The sequence below is a fragment of the Hemitrygon akajei genome, chromosome 18 (assembly GCF_048418815.1).
Source record: "Hemitrygon akajei chromosome 18, sHemAka1.3, whole genome shotgun sequence".
Classification (NCBI taxonomy): Eukaryota; Metazoa; Chordata; class Chondrichthyes; order Myliobatiformes; family Dasyatidae; genus Hemitrygon; species Hemitrygon akajei.
The window spans coordinates 15,896,628-15,907,997 of record NC_133141.1 but is presented as its reverse complement, the minus strand read 5'-3'; positions in this window follow the sequence as shown (position 1 = coordinate 15,907,997).

Here is an 11,370-nt window from a genome sequence, read left to right as displayed (position 1 = left end):
CCTACCAACTGTACATCTTTGGAATGTGGGAAGAAATAGGAGGACCTGGAGGAAACCCACAGTCATGAGGAGTATGTTACAGGCTCCTTGCAGACAGTGGCAGAATTGAACCTGGGTTGCCGGTGCTGTATTAGTGTTATGCTAGCTGCTACACTGTACTTGTTAGATGGAATGTATTCATTTATTGGATATTGAAACTCCCTTTGGTAGTATTGTTTTATAATATCACAGCATCCTTATTTCAGTTTAATATTTATTTTAAATTCAAAATCTGTACTCTATTTATACTTGCCAAGATTATAAGGCTGGGTGATATTTGCCATTCAAGCTTATCTTCATGTGTAAAAGGCAAGTCCATTCCATCCTAGGCCTTGGCACTGATGACAATCACTGGACAATAATCAAACAAGTACCTGGAAAAAATAAACTGGAGATGACAAAGCAAGGCACTTTAGTAACCATTACATTTTGTGACTTTACGGTTATAGCTCTGCCTTGGTTGTGTCCTGCTATGTGTATGGGGGGGGGGGGTGCATTTCCTGTTCGTCTGATTTCCATTGATTCTTGCAGTTTGAATGTGCCCATATTTAATTGAATTGGCCATTTAAAAGACCAGCATAATTTTTTTATCAGTTAACTGTCACTTTTTAAAACTGAATGCATCTCCTTTATGAACAATGAAGCATTTCACTGTGGTGAGTTTTTCTCATTTATGCAATTGAAAGTGGAGCAAGTTCAGTGATCTTAAAGGAATGGATGCCTTTCTGTTCAAGTACTAGTGCATTTGAGATGCTTCTAGTACGGTTTCCTTAAACAGGCCCTTCCAGCACTAATGGTGAATGATCTTGGCTTCATGAGGGCAGGTAACATATCTAAATCTATTTAAATTTCGGTCCACTAAAGAAGGGGATTATTGCTTGCTCAGATGGTTTTTGCTGCAGTTTCACTGTGGGACTGGGGGATAATACAAAGCAAACCGTTAGGAGAGGGGTTGGCTGAACTGGAAACCTTTTTCTTGGGATCTTGCTGCCACTAATCCTATTCTTCACTAATCCATCTCATTGTTACAGATGAATGACAGGAATGCTCAGAAAGCTCTTTGCCCCACTGAGCTTCTCCTTGATCAGCTGTTGGGTCCTAATGCTCCTTGTGTCTATCCCTCCCTGATACAAGCAGAGAGACTGAGCAGAGGTTGGGAGCCACTCTTGGCTTTGCCCTATTCAGAGCAGTTATTGCTTGTCTGTCTCTCGCTTTAAGCCTGTCCACATTGTTCCCAGTGTAACCTCTCCACATCACAAGTCAACATATTGACCCAGGCAGTAATTTCATTAAAACACTGGAGGATTCGGCCATTGTCTTTTCCAATGCACAGCAGCTGACACTGGTATGTAACCAGACGGGGAAATGCAGTATTTTCTAATGGAGGAAGTGCACAAAAGACCAGAAGACTGACGTAATGGACAGCAACAGTCTCTGAAAAATTGTTCAGATTCCTCTCTGGTTGCCATAGAAGTGGAGCTCACCACATATTAGCCCTGACTTCCCCCAAGACATTTGAACGTACATCTTACTGGGACGATTGCTAAATCGTCCTTGTGGAGCTCTTGTCTCATTTCACTGAAATGTCTTGATTTGCAATGAATGAAGCATTTTACCATCAATGAAACTGAGCTCCAGAAATAGTTAGAATCTTCAGGTTTTTATTGGTGGAGGTTACATTACCACAGTTTATAATGGAGGAGTTGCTAATTTTTTTTTTAAGTTACAGGAGAGGACTGGTGCAATAGGAATTTAATACCCATCTGAGATGCCTTTATGACACTTCTGCCAAGTCCAGGATGTTTTCTACCTTTGGCTTGAGTTCAGTCTAACGCTGAACTGTAACAAGGCAAATGGTTTCTTTTGTAGTGATTTCTTTTTCAACTGGTTGATGTTTAGAAATAAGACACTCATAAACCATGCAAATAAGCACAATCCTTCCGCCTACTTCATGCCTTGCTTTAATGTTTCATCACCCTTCCACCTCTTTGCATGCTTAGGAGTTTGAGACTCATCGCACTGGCACTTGGTTAACTCCTGCTTTGTCCTTGACCAGTAATTTGTGTTGCTTCCTGTTGAGGAGTAATGCACAAATTGGTGCTCTTCCCACAAGTGACCCATGTACAAAAGGAATTCCTGAAGGTAGTGGAAACTGCTTTTGTAAAGGCAACACCAGTTACTTTCCTCTGCACATCAGCCTCACCAAACATTAATTTTAATATTGTTTACAAATAACATGGGGATATTTGAAGTAATAGTGAAATAATGGAAAGTTGCACATTTGAGTGCATGTTAGTAAATTAGTGAAAAAAGAATTAAAAAATGGAAATATGCTTTTAACCTGTGCCTCCCTCCTAGAGCACATTTACTGAGAACAATGACATGGTTAAGTTAAATATATTGAACATTGTCTACAATTAAAAATGTGCTCTAGTAAGGAAACACAGATTAAAAGCACATTTCCAGGACTGGCCTGATGAAGGGTCTCAGCCCAAAGCATTGATTGTTTACTCTTTCCCATAGATGCTACCTGGCCTGCTGAGTTCCTCTAGCATTTTGTGTGTTCCCAAATCATTCTTATGCCATGGACCATTAAAGGAAGGGGTCGGTGGACCCCAGACTGGGAACCCCTGGTTTAAAAGTACCTAAAATGTCTCGTATTCCAAGATCCTCTGCCATTAAGTTTACTTCAAAAATACTTTGTCTTGATGTACTCAAAGCCCAATTGTCTGCCAGCCTATCCTCGGTAACTTGGATTGGTACCTTGGTTCTTTCTCTTCCCCTTCACTGGTGCTTGAGTTCCCACCCCCATCTCATACCTGTGCAGCAGTTTGTGGATTTTTTCCCCTACTTGTCACCATTAGGTTTGAAGAAAATGTGAAAAGTATATTAGCATCAGTGAGTACGTAAGTACTTGTATAGATTATACTATTGCACTAATAACCCCTGCGCTTTTGGCTTCATTCCTCCTGTGAATGCTCTTTAGTTATTCCCTGCATCTGCTGCTTCCAATTTATGCAAACAGGCAACAAAAGGAATAAAAATACTTTTTTTCTTTTTTAAAAACCTCATTTGGGTATTATAGTGTAGTCTCCATTATGAAACTAACTTGGTCAAAGATGTTCTTAAGTTAAAGCCACTGCCCACACTCATGCTGGCAAAACCACAGTATAGTTTTATCAGCAAGCAGCCACAAAGCTATTTCGTTGCACATAGTGCAATTTGGATGCACTAATTCCTGTTAATTGCTAATGAAATTTTAGGTTAGCATGTGGAGGCTTTTTAAATTTGCAGTTAAAGTAAGCTGAAAATTGTGCTGGAGCTTGGAGTTGTTGGTCAGGTCCTGTGCAATGGATGAATGAATTATTACATCAAAGGAATAAACAGTGTGGATAGTTCTGTCACCTCCAGCATCCTCCCAACGCATCCTCTGGGGTGGAGGGGGTGGATCTTCAACTTGTACCATTAATCTGCCAAGTGCCTTGCTATTGACTTTTTGCTAAAGGCTCCTTATGCTGAGGTTAATGCTGGAGAGCAGCTAGAATGTCATGCAGTCATCAGTGAATACTTTTCTGACCTCTACTTGTTTTTGTAATTATTAATAATGAGTCTTGGGCATAAGCCTCTGACTTTAGGGACTGATATTCTGACAAGTCAGTACCTACAGCACTGCTTCTGTGTGGGGGTGGGGGGGGGAGGAGTGTAGTGTTGTAGGATCTCCACCATTGCATGCTGTGGTAAACCTGTGGTGCACATACAATGTCAAGTGCCTTTCTTAGGCAAGGTAGGAAACCAGCAAAATTTGAAAAGAAGCAGCAGCAGATTCCACATGCTTGGATCTTCTAGAATGTGTTCAGTACTATTGAGAAAAGTTTGGTTGTATGGCATGTTTCCACTCATGAAGGCAGGGAAGAATCCTAGCAATCCAGATCAATTGCCCAGGTAGTTCTGCTAAATGATCTTCAGTATTAGTATTGCTCTCAAATTTTACCACTCATTCCTGGTTCCCATGTTCCTACGTCTATCAGAGCTGCAAATTGGAATTATTTTGTGATATCTCCAAGGCAGCAGCGTGAAATGCAAGCAATGATGGCAACCCTAGATCGGTACTGAGTTAGAATTTAATTTCCAATGACAGTGGGCCTTGCCAATTATCAGGACAAATTAGGAGATTAAAGAATGTAACTGAAATACATTCTTGATTCCCCTGATGTCAGTGCTTGCAGGTCTGGGAATTTGCCAGTCTGCAGTTTGCATTCTTTATGATAAACTAAACTAAAGCTCCTTTTTAAAGATAATACTTTGAGGGCCTGTATCTAACCAAAGGCATGCAGCAGACATGAGTCATCTAAGGAAATGTAATGCTGTAAATAGCAACAAAGCAATACTCCATTGTTGTATCTTCATTTTTCCTGGTATAACCATCCAATAAACAACACTTCTGATAGTGCAGAACTCTCTCAGCTCAGCATGAGAGTACCAGACTAGAATTTTTTGTGTTCAAGTCTCGGAGATTTAAGCCTGCAGGCTTTTCACTTGGCATGTTACCTACATTTGGAGTCTGCACTTGGAGTATTGTCAGCAGTTTTGGGCTTCTGATCTCAGAATGTGTGTGCTGGTATTGAAGAGGGTCCAAAGGAGGTTCATGAAAATGACCCTGAGAATGAAAGGGTTAACATGTGAGGAGGTTATGGTTATAGTAATGGAAGTAGGTTGTGAGGTCAAGTCCATTTAGGGAGCTGGTCAATAGTCTTATGATAGTGGGTTGGAAGCCATCCTTCTACGTGCCTTTGGCCTTCTGTATTTTCTTTGTGATGTGAGGGAGCATAGAATCTCCAGGATGCATGAGATCTTTAATTATGTTGGCTGGTTTACCAAGCCCATGGGAATGGGGAGACCATGATGCACTCAACTGTGTCCGCAATCCTCTGCACATGCCATTGTGCGTGTTCCTTCAAACCTCATTTTTGGCAAGGAAATCTTAGTGGTTCTTGCTGTTGTATGGTTTGTTTCACTGAAGTAGATACATAATGGTTGAATTGGTTCAATTGCAAATTTACAGGAATTTCCTTATCACTCATTTCGATGGATGTAGCAAAATAAAACAGATTGTAGGGATTTTACCACCAGATTAATTTAATTCTAAATACAAGTATATGCTATTTTTTCCTCTGAATAAGTTGAACCCTCTGCCATAACAGATCACCCACAAAAGGAAAGAATACTCTGCTACCAATGAGTACTCTACAATAAATATTGAAAATACTCTGAGCTCATTCAAAGGTTGCAAGAAAAAAAAGGACATTTGGAATTGGCCACACTGGTATTAGTCAAATTGTGCCAAACAGAGTGGCAATTTCAGGCCCTGATGATCTGAAGTTGTTCTTCTGACATTCCAGTAACAGCATCAGGGCAGAGTTGAATTAATCCAATCATGAGTCATATTTGGTCTCAATATTTCAGGTATTTCGTTGATAAATGCAGTGGGTTTGGTTGTACATCACTGTTTATAAGGTACCCTATGCAAGGCTTATCGAAGGCATTTGATAAGGTACCCCATGCAAGGCTTATTGAGAAAGTAAGGAGGCATGGGATCTAAGGGGACATTGCTTTGTGGATCCAGAACTGGCTTCCCCACAAGAGGCAGAGTGGTTGTAGATGGGTCATATTCTGCATGGAGGTCAGTCATCAGTGGAGTGCCTCAAGGATCTGTTCTGGGACCCTTACTCTTAGTGATTTTTATAAATGACCTGGATGAGGAAGTGGAGGGATGGGTTAGTAAGTTTGCTGATGATACAAAGATTGGAGGTGTTGTGAATAGTTTGCAGGGCTGTCAGAGGTTACAGCAGGACATTGATAGGATGCAAAACTGGGCTGAGGTGGCAGATGGAGTTTAACCCAGATAAGTGTGAGGTGGTTCATTTTGGTAGGTCAAATATGATGGCAGAATATAGTATTAATGGTAAGACTCTTGGCAGTGTGGAGGATCAGAGGGATCTTGGGGTTTGAGTCCATAGAATGGTCAAAGCAGCTGCGCAGGTTGACTCTGTGGTCTTCATCAATCGTGGGATTGAGTTTAAGAGCCGAGAGGTAATGTTGCAGCTATATAGGACCCTGGTCAGACCCCACTTGGAGTACTGTGCTCAGTTCTGGTCACCTCACTACAGGAAGGATGTGGAAACCATAGAAAGGTTGCAGAGGAGATTTACAAGGATGTTGCCTGGATTGGGGAGCATGCCTTATGAGAATAGGTTGAGTGAACTCGGCCTTTTCTCCTTGGAGCAAAGGAGGATGAGAGGTGACTTGATAGAGGTGTATAAGTTGATGAGAGGCATAGATCGTGTGGATAGTCAGAGGCTTTTTCCCAGGGCTGAAATGGTTGCCACAAGAGGACACAGGTTTAAGGTGCTGGGGAGCAGGTACAGAGGAGATGTCAGGAGCAAGTTTTTTAGTCAGAGTGGTGAGCATGTGGAATGGGCTGCCGGCAACGGTGGTGGAGGCAGATACGATAGAGTCTTTTAAGAGACTTTTGGATAGTTACGTGGAGCTTAGAAAAATAGAGGGCTATGAGTAAGCCTAGGTAATTTCTAAAGTAAGGACATTTTCAGCACAGCTTTGTGGGCCGAAGGGCCTGTATTGTGCTGTAGGCTTTCTATGTTTCGTAATTTTTATGCATGCACAGGGAAAGTATTGAGAGCATCTCAATGCAACAAATTTTCTGAAAGGTACTGGATAATTTGCAGCATCTCCCGTCATGTTTCCACTAGATACTAGATATTACCTGCAAATAACAATTACAATCAGATATGTCTATTGGACAGCACATTGAGAATTTCTATTTACAATGACAAATTAGTAGTAGTAGGCCTCTGTTGGTCAGGGTTGACCATGGATGTTGTGCTCTAGCTGTCTAGGTGCACAAGGCTGGGCAGTACGATATGGAGAGCAAGCTGTTGCCCATGTAGCAAGCTCCTCCTCTCCACCCATCTGGTGAACCCAAAGGAACAGCAGAGACCGATACAGTTTGGTACCAGCAGCATCACAGGAGCTGCCAGTCAGTGTTGAACTCAACGTAGGACTGCCTTAGGGACTCCAGCTCTGGATTTTTCCTTGGGTTTTAATCCCAAAGTCTTTTCCTTGAATGGGTAAAGACAAGGGAGCAGAGGTTTGAGATCAGTTTTTCTTCTCATGGATAAGCTACCAACCACGGCTGATGAGCCCCATCTGCCCAAAGCGACTGGTTTTTTAAGGCACCAGTAACCTGGCTTTGCTCCTCTCCTCTCAGTAGAAATGGTTCTGCTGGGTTTAGTAGCTAAACCACACATAAAGGTCAGGAGCTGGACTTGGTTGCCAGAGGCAATTTGAGACACACGCCATTGGGAGCATTTAATAGATAGAGGGAGCTTGACCCCATTACCACCCTCAGCTGTCACAACCTTAGGACTTCTCAAAGTAAGTCAGAAGAAAATATTCCTCATCGAGGAAATTACTGTTGAGCCTCAGATATTTTTAATTGCCATAAAAAAGCAACCATGTTCTGTACTAATAGTTGTGGGGTTGCATTTCACAAGTCTGTCCATTCCTTAATCTTTTGCTGGTTTTCTTCGGCAATGTTTCAAATTAGTGTTGATGTAGTGATACAAACTTAAACAAAGATCAGTGCAATGGTGATTCTCCAAGCCTGTGGCCTAGATAATGTGAAGTTTATGCCTCTCCTTGTGATACCTTGTGTTTAACACCATTTGTAGCAATACGTTGTTCTGTATAGTTCAAATGGAAAATATCAATAAAGATGTTTGCTACAGATCAGAGCCTGGAATTGCCACTCTTTGGCACAAAGTGACCAACTCCAGATAAGATGTGACAAAATCAAGCACAAAAGCTGTTGCTTTGAGCTATGGCAGTTTTGGCTTAAATACCTTAGTGCAAATCAAGTTTCAGTAATATTTGCCTCTGGTCTAATAAAAACATGATGCTAATGATGAATTATTCCCTTTAGCATCTGCAAATCATTGCACTTTAGTTGGAAATGAAGCATTTTGACTGAATATTTGGAAACAGGGAATTATTTCCTGTGACAAATACTGCAGTGTGTTGAGATGATTTCCTGACGAAGTAGAGGCTGGTTGCCACCAACTGGCACAGTGATTGTAATATACAGTTAAATTAAGAGCAGTTTGTTTTTCAAAGAGATTAAACTGCTGAATACTTAAGAATGAGTTCATTCATAATTGACTTTGCAGCACATCTGAGAGAGTATTCAGAAAGAAGACACCTGCACTGAGAAACTGGATAACAGCACAGTATTTGGGATTCACTTTTTTTTAAAGTCCAACAATGATTTGTTTTATTTGTCCAACCCTTATGTATAGCAAAACTTACCAAGCCATTTCATAGGAGTGATTATCAAATAAAATTTTGACAATAAGCCAGATACTAGTTTTGGAGTTTAGATATTAAGGGAAACAAAGGAGACAGTGATGTAGCTCTGAGGTTAAAAAAAATCAGTTGCAATCAGAAACAAAACTTGCAGACCCCAAAACCCCCATTCACAGTAAAAAGCAGCCACAATAATAATCAAAAACTGTCTGCACATAACAATCCCCGACCCCCTCACTCACAGAAAATAACAGTGACAGTAGCATCAAAACCCTCCCCCTTACAAAAAATTAATAGATCAGCTGTCTGTCAATTGTCCACAAGGAAGAAACCACCGAAAAACTGAAGGAAACCAATATGAAGTACAGTCCAGTAATCATATAAATCTCAGAATATGGGAAACGTCTTTTCATCTGCGTATGAGGAGAGCAGCCACAAGGGGAGTGACCGCTGACCTCGGTCCGAATGCCGCTGTCGATCCCAATCGAACACGCTGATCCAGCTGCTGACCCCTCCGCATTCACCTTGATGCTTCAATCTTCCTCACCACTTTGAGATGGAGTCGTTCATGACCCTGTGCCTCGTCTCTGGTCTTTTCCACAAGTCAGCTTGTGTTCTCAGCCCTTTTCGGCGCGCGCACCCCACCCCCCCCGATCTCCACGAGGTAGCTCTCCGGACACAGCAAAGTGCTGAATCCTTCAATCACGATTGAAACTGTACATCACAGGCTCCAATAGTTTTTGAAACACAAACAATACAAAAAGAACAAGTAGAAGGCATAGAAAAAGTGTAATAATTGAAAAGATTCGCTATCTGGAAGATGTCAACTGAGGAATTGTTGTTCGCTGGCGACATTTTAAATGGTATTAAGGTAGATAACTAAGGTTCTAAAACTGGGAGATATACTTATTAAATATTGAATGGATTCTGAGATTTAATTCTCATTAAATGTCTGTTAGTTTACTCAATAGCTTCTGTAAAGGAGTGTCGATATCATCTGATGCTCAGGTGGCATGGTAGTGTTCTAGTTAGCACAACACTTTACAGTGCCAGTGACCGGGGTTCAATTCCTGCCCCCTGTGTGTAAGGAGTTTGTACATTCTCCCCGTGACCAATGGGTTTCCTCCCACAGTCCAAAGATGTACAAGTTGGTAGGTTAATTGGTCATTGTAAATTGTCCTGTGATTAGGCTAGGGTTATATTGGGGGTTGTTGGGCAGCACAGCTGGAAGGGCCTATTGCACGTGTATCTCTGTCTGCTGACCGCTATAATTTCTTCAATAATTTCTCTAAAGGAATGTCTACATCAGCTGATGCTCAGAAGGTTAGAGGAATTGAATTTTAGGAGCTGATGGATTTGGGACAGATGAGATGTTTCCACGGAGAAAGGGAACCAGTGTATCTTGGTATGAGGTAGAATGCATTCAGCAGTGTTTGAGAAAGTTGAAGTTTAATGGATTGTATGAGACCGGCAAGCAGTAGACGAGTGTAGTTGGTGGTGAAAGGAGGAATTAGGGTTCGAGAGGCGGTGCAGCACTAATGGATGAAAATGAAAGCTTTCAAAGGGCCTGCATTTCTAGTGCCTTTAATTTCTTTCGTGCCTTTGAAGAGGGTAATATGTTGGTGCAGCGGGTAGTACAAGTACCTAGGTTCTAGTGACCTAGATTCAGTCCTGACCGTTGGTTCTGGCTGCATGGAGTTTGCACATCCTCCCTGCAACCATGTTGGTCTTATCTGAATGCTCCAGTTTCCTCACACATTCCAAAGACTTGCGGATTGGTGTTAACATGCTAATAGTGTGTGGATGAGTGGTAGAGACGATGAGCATATGAGAGTGAATAGGTTAGAGAGAAATAAATGGGGGAATGGGATTACTCTGAGCCAGCAGAAAGTCAATGGGCCAAATGGTTTCATTTCTATCATAAGAAAATATAGGGCGTCTCAATGTGCTTTGCATCCAGTGAAATACTTTTGAAGGGTGGCCAAAGTGATCGTGCTGCTTTCTGGGATGTTACATTGTCACCCCCTGTACACTCTGCATAGAACATGCTCATTTCTCCTGTCTTAATATCCTTCACATTGAGCAGTGGAAAAATCACAAAACACCCATCAACCACCTCCTGTCTGGAAACCTGTTTGTAGTTTTGAATGCTTCCAACTTAATTAGAAGGGAGGGTGTAGGGCAGAGGAGGAGAAGGGTTGTGAATAGATATTAGATCAGTACATCTGTCAGTGGGTGACTCCATTGCATCTCATCTCTCCATATCACACTACACAATTGTTATTTAATAGGATACCAGTGTTGGAATGTTTAACTGTCGGTACTGTATATAAATGTTTTAATCTCATAAACCTCAAATGATTTAATGGGTGGCACAGTAATGTTGTGTTTGGTGTAACACTTTACAGCACTAGTGATTAGGGTTCAATTCCCACCACTTTCTGTAAGCAGATTTACATTCTCTCTGTTGATCGCGTGGGTTTCCTCTGAATGCTGTGGTTTCCTCCCACATGCCAAAGAAGTATGTGTTAGGATTAGTACATTGTGGGCTTGCTATTCTAGTGCCAGCAGCTTGGTGACGCTTATGGGCTGCTCCTAGTAGATCCTCAGACTGTTTTGGTCTTTGATGCAACTGGTGCATTTCACTATGATCCGATGTACATGTGACAAATGAAGGTGATCTTTATCTTCGGTGCAGAGGTGCGTAAAACTACTTAGTGCAACAGCAGTTCTCCACGTGGCCAGTTACTTGTCTGTTGTACTTTGAGGGTTGAATAATAAAATGTCTCAACTAATGGGCTGCCAATGTGTAATTTATGGTATGTAGTGATGAATTGTTTGGGAAGCAGGTTTACCCATCCGTTCTTTGGCCAAGGCATTTCTGATTTTAGGATATGAGAAGGAAAGCAAGAGATACTGTATATTAACTATGTTCTGAAGTTTTGTGCTCGC